General features: G+C 38.0%; 1 non-coding gene across 1 annotated transcript; it reads left to right on the top strand.

Moving 5' to 3' along the window:
• The first annotated feature begins 3,815 nt into the window (after positions 1–3,815).
• Trnastop-uca (transfer RNA opal suppressor (anticodon UCA)) lies at positions 3,816–3,902 on the top strand. Its single transcript has one exon. It is a non-coding gene; the product is annotated as a tRNA-Sec (tRNA).
• The last annotated feature ends 2,436 nt before the right edge of the window (positions 3,903–6,338 follow it).

Here is a 6,338-nt window from a genome sequence, read left to right as displayed (position 1 = left end):
TATTACTCTTTTACAGTGGTTGCTGGCAGACCTAAAAGCAGCTTTAGTCTCAGTGCATCTATTACGTTGGTAGCTATGGAAAAAGTGATTTCTGTGCGCGATAGCAGCAGCACATTCTGGGGAGAACCATGGCTGGCTGTTAGGTTTTTGTTGGAATTTTTTAGATGGTATGAATTGGTCTATGCCTGCAATTAACCATTCGGTTAGATCTGATACTATAGAGGACATATCCTTTTTAAACATGGAGTGCAGAGGTAAATCAGATATGAATGTACGGAAGCTATCCCAGTCGGCCATAGAGTATCGGTATACAGTACGGTGGAGGGGTACGTCTGGGGGCTTCTTACATTTCGTTTTTATCTTAACTGATACGACGGAGTGGTCGGAGGATCCTAGAGGAGAATGAACGGAATATGAACATAGCTCAGGGGAAGTTGAGAGAAAAAGGTCTAAGAAGCTTGCATATTGACCGGGTGTATCGGACACACGGGTGGGTTCGCGAACAATCTGAGTGAGATCATAAGCAATGGCAAAATCATGACAAAACCTCCCCTCATCGTCTGTCTTATTTGAATGGGTCAGCCATTCCACGTTATGGACGTTGAAGTCACCACATATGTGGATGTTAGCCGAGGGATGTGAAGACAGTATGTGGTCTATTTTCTCAGATATGCTCTTAAAGATAGTAACTCCGCTGTTGTGGGGCCTATAGAGGGCAAATATAAATGCAGTGGTGTTAGCAAGTGCAACCCTGAAGCACATATAGGGTAAATTAGGATGTTCTCTAGAGATATCCTGCCACACGGGAAGCCATCCTTAATGTAGGCACATATTCCATGCCCATGGCGATCTTGGGGGTCAGATTTAGCTGTTAAATTTGAGTATCCGTTAATTATGAACTCATCTAGGGAAGTGGTCTGCCCTATTCCAGTTTCACTTAGAAATAATATGTCCGGTTTCGTCTCCTGTAATTGGGTTTCAACCTCTGGAAGGTTTGAACGTAGACCCCTGATGTTGGAGAAGGAGATCTGGTAGTAGGGGTCTACGTTGGAAGATGGGGTTCTAGGTTTAATCGAGTTTTTATTCTGGAGATATTTCATGTTGAGGTTTAGGGATTTGTGGAATAGGTCGGCATACTTGGTTAGAGCAGTACAGAGAGGGAAAGTAAGAGAGAAAAAGACAGGAAATTTATTTTTTGTAGCACACGAAAAGGTAAAGCCGTAACAATTACCCACTAGTATAGCATCGAGAGGCCCCACCAGAGACTACTGCATGGTCCAGATCCACTCACCAAATGGCAATACAGCAGTCCCAGTACTTTGCGCCTGCTGATAGGACAGCCTCCTTAGTGGTTAATCCAAGGTTCGGGTCCCTGACTATCAGGCGGATAACGTCAGCCCAGACAAACATTTACCTCCAGCACCCTTACTAGTGACATGGCCACAAGGACAGATAGAGACAGAAAAATTTCCGACAACTCAGACTACTGGTCACCAAGTACTACCGATCTTTAAGCAGCTTTTTCTTCACCCTTTGTCAGAAAAATCACCCATTGAATGAGGACTGGATGACAAAATAGGAGAAGCGAGAGTTACTGGAGATGCCGATAACACATCCACTGTATTATCTACTCTCCATTAAAAAAAAAAAAGGGGGGGGGGGAATGGGGGAAAAGTTACTTACTAAATATCTAAGTAGTAAGTCCGGTGCTAAGTTAAAAATTCAGGACTTACTTTATATCTAAGTAGTAAGTCCGGTGCTAAGTTAAAAATTTAGGACACTTTTGATGATAATCTCCCCTCCTATATAAATAGGTGTAAGTTTGTCGTTATCTATCGAGTTTAAATTATTAGAGTTTCATCTTATAATTAATTAAAATCCAATAATTAATTAGCTTATTTCTTATAACTGATTTTCCCTGGAACACAAAAAATAAAGCTGTTTCAAATGATCGATTTCAATACCATTCACTGGACAAAGCGGTGGAGGGCAGAGCGGTAGCTCTAGACATATCTAAGGCTTTTGACAGGGTATGGCATGAGCGTCTCCCCAGGAAGATTAGATCATGCGGTATCACTGGTAGAATACTTAACATAATTAAATCCTTCTTAGGTAAGAGAAAAATCAAGGTTGTCCTCGACGGTCGTACATCTAAACAATATGATATAAATGCGGGAGTGCCCAAGGGGTCTATCCTCGGACCTCTACTGTTCCTGATATTCATAAATGACCTCCCCGACAAAATTTCCTCTGAGATGGGTATATGTACTAATGACACCACACTCTATAACAGACACGACAGGAAAACAAATGAACACATATCTAAAGAAATGGCAGATACACTAGAAGATGACCTCCAATCTGTAGTGGAATGGGGACAAAAATGGATGGTCACGTTCAATGCCGCCAAAACTAAAGTAGTTTCCTTCAATAATTACAAGAAACCTTTTCTACCACCTATAGCAATGGCCAACGACTCTTTATCTGAGAGTACGTCTTTCGAGCTCCTTGGCATAACATTCACAGGAAACATGAGTTGGAACAATTACATCGAGGGCATTGCCAGGGCCTCTGCAAGGAAGGTGGGCTCTCTCTACCGTGCTAGAAAACTACATGTGCCTTGTTTGGGATGAAAATGTAATTAAAAAAATCCTATGCATTACATATTGTTTTCACATGCTGCAAAAGATTTTTAACTTTTCGTTTCCTCTTTTAGTAAGGGTGCAAATTAATGCTCTGCCATTCTGGACGGAATGCCGACCGGACGACAGTTTTTTTGCTTGTTTTCTTTACAGTCCATCGAGAGTAGCCGATTTCGGGATGCAAGATTTCCTGTATAAATTGACCTTGTGTCTAATCTTATCGCTGTGTGGCGGAGATGTCTGCTCGGTACCTGTAATCTATCACTCTATGCATTATCTCCTATACTTAAGGGATTAACAATATAAGTATGAAGATATTATTTTTTTGGGGGGGTAGCTGCTTCTTTGTTGCATTTTAATTTTGTTTTGAGATCACTTGTCCTTCATGAGAATGCAATGAAATAAGAACCTTTCTTTATGAATGAAATGTATTCGACTCAAAAATTCTTATTTACCTTTGATTAAGACCAGGAGAAGCTGTATTCAAAATTAGTAGAAAGTTGAAACACTCACTGCCTTCCCACAACAGTTTACATTAGAGATAGTATACATAACGTTTTCCCTAAAACATAATTACTGTATATTTAACGTCATTAATTTATTTTAGCGTAAAATGTTCACGCTGTGTATTAATAGTTTTATATAATTTGATTTAAGTGAAAAGTATTCATATAATCATAGTAAATAATCAGTAATTAATGCATTTAAGGTTTTTAATATTCCTTATTAAAAGAAATAATAAAAAAAATACGTCGACTTTTTGATGGAATCGAACTCAGATTGGCTGGATACATGCCCATCAATGCCATTACAGAAATCGCTCGGCTACGGATCACACTTCAGCGCGCAGCATTTGTTAAGATACATATTATCGACATATATCAAAATGAGTAAGATATCTTCGTATAAAATTATATGCAACATAGAAATAAGATGAAAACAGCTTAAAGTTAAAAATAAACCAATAAAAATCAGCAAAGATCTAATTATATACTCGGTAAAACGCTTATTACGATAGACAATTACTTTAAAAAAACGGTTTCATTCAATATATGAAACCGTTAATTTTTAAAACCTCATAATTAAAACTATATATGCAAATGAGTTCAACTGTTGTCGTCTTAAGTGAATATATGCATTGCTATAAAACCAAATGTATCGATATCAAGTAATGCCCGGATGAACTGCAGTGGTCTGCGGTGCAGGCTTCAAACCTGTAGCTGATTAACGTCAGAGTGGTTCGATTCCACCTTCAGGGCGTTACGTAGATCTTTGTGAATAGTTTGAGTGAAGTCCCCACTTATCGAGGTCTAGATGCTACTCAAGTGTATGGGTTAATTAATGAGCACCGTGATAAACGGTAATGGGGTAATTGGATAGAAACGGATTAATTAAACAAGCTCCTCATCAAGGATATTTTTAAGTTATACTTTCTACAGTGTGGGGGTGGGATTTTGCAGCCTGTCGGGTCTGTCGAGGGTGTTCATTTCGTGGTGGCACAAGTGCTTGCAGTTCATCAGAGCATTCATCATTATAATACTTGTAGAACAGGGAGAGGGATGCAACGTTTCGTCGATGGGACAGAGGCTGAAGCTTAGATGCCAGTTCATGGTCTATCAGATTTGCGACTCTCTTTTGAACCGTATCAAGGAGCGAGAGACTAGTAGCCGATGCACCAGCCCAAATATGACAGTAATGCTCCATACATGGGCGAATGATTGCCTTATAGAGGTACATGATACTTTCGGGTGTTAGTAGTTTTCTAGCACGGTAGAGAGAACCTACCTTCTTCGCAGCGGCCCTGGCAATGTTTTCAAATAATTGTTCCAACTCATGTTTCTTGTGAACGTTAGGCCAAGCAGTTTGAAGGATGTACTCTCAGATAGGGAGTCACTAGCATAGCTATTGGTGGCAGAGAAGGTTTCTTGTAATTATTGAAGGAAACCAGTTTAGTATTGACAGCATTGAATGTGCCCATCCATTTTTGTCCCCATTTAACTACAGATTTGAGGTCAACGTCTTTTGTTTTTACCGTTTCTTTAGTTATGTGTTCGTTTGTTTTTCTGGCATACCTGTTATAGAGTGTGGTGTCATCAGCATATATACCCATCAGCATATATACCCATGCAATCATGATAACGAAATATACTACACCCCGATTCTAACTTTACGCTTATTGTTATGGAAAAATAGATTGAGAAATAAGGATTTTCGGGGTCTCTGCAGTTTAGGGGTGGGATTTTGTTGCTTTTCGGGTTTTCCGAAGGCATTTTTATCGAGGGATTACTAGTGCTTTTAGTTTGCCGAGTCCTTGTCATTAATATACTTGTAAAACAAGCAAGAAACTGCCACGTTTAGGCTATGGGGCATGTATTGAAGTTGAGGTAATAGGACAGGACCTATAAGGTTGGGGCCTCTTTCTTGAATTATGTTAAGGATCGAGGGACTAGTGGCAGGTGTCTCAGCCCAGATGTGTCAACAATACTCCATGCATGGGCAAACAGTGGCCTTGTGGAGATAAAAGGTATTCTCAGGTGTGAATAACATATCAGCACGGTAGAGAGAGCCCACCAATCTCATAACAATATAAACAATAAACTCAATGTATTTATCCCAATTTATGTTGGCTTTCGAGATTTTTTTTTACTGACATTGGGCCTAAAACGGCCAATATTTGATTATGTTTATTTGAATTACTGATCGCCTTCGATTTTATAAATTTTTAAATAAAATTGACCAGTATATTTGAATACATGCTTAGATGAATTCTAATAAAAGTTCTATAAAAAAATAGAGCAAACTTTTTCAATTGTCTTGAAGGTACAAATTGAAATCGAACCATTCTGATGTCAATCACCCGCTGGTTTGGCTCACGCAACGCAGATATCTGGACAACATATAAATATGTTGCAAGAGATTTTATACCGATTAGTAGAATCGACTAGCAATTATATGGCTAGATTCATTCGTATAATTAATTTAGTTTTTGCTAATTATTCAATGTACGTTTTATAAAGTAAATGATTACCACGTATTTCAAATAAATATTTACTCAAACAGAAATAAAAACACTACATTCCATAAGTGGCGCCAATCTTATTAATATTGACTCATTTTATTCTCTTTCATTATCTTATATCCCTGGTGTTATCCACATTTTTATGAAAATTGATTAGCTATATGTTCTATATCTTACGTGTATATACTTTACCAAAGTCAACAACGATAAGCTTCTCGTGGTGACACTGCAGCGTTACGAATTGACTATAGTTTACATTTTATTTAACTAATTTTAGTTCAATTTTACCTAATGGATTTAACCCTCCCCTTTAGTTTTATTATGACATTCTAAAAATTAAATATTCTTAATTTAGATGGTGCAGCTGTTCGACTTCTATCCAACTTCTAAACGATCACCAATAATGTTTGTAAACATAGAAAACAGTAATGGCTGATGTAGTGACCCCTAACTACGATATGTAATAATTTAAAATCTAACTCAATTTGCGAATTACAATGACAAGATATAAAAGAACTTAGCATGATGCAAGGGTCTGGTGTGATAATCGCCAATAAAATTCGTATGAAACAGGTGCAAAATAAATGTAAAACACGTCAATTAATCCAACCTGTTATTTATCTGCTAGATAAACGAAGAGTAAAACATTAAAGCTTGGATAACATTGATACAAATGC

Source organism: Euprymna scolopes, chromosome 5 (assembly GCF_053919585.1).
Source record: "Euprymna scolopes isolate OS-2025 chromosome 5, ASM5391958v1, whole genome shotgun sequence".
Taxonomy (NCBI): domain Eukaryota; kingdom Metazoa; phylum Mollusca; class Cephalopoda; order Sepiida; family Sepiolidae; genus Euprymna; species Euprymna scolopes.
This window is presented reverse-complemented; position numbering and strand designations above follow the sequence as displayed.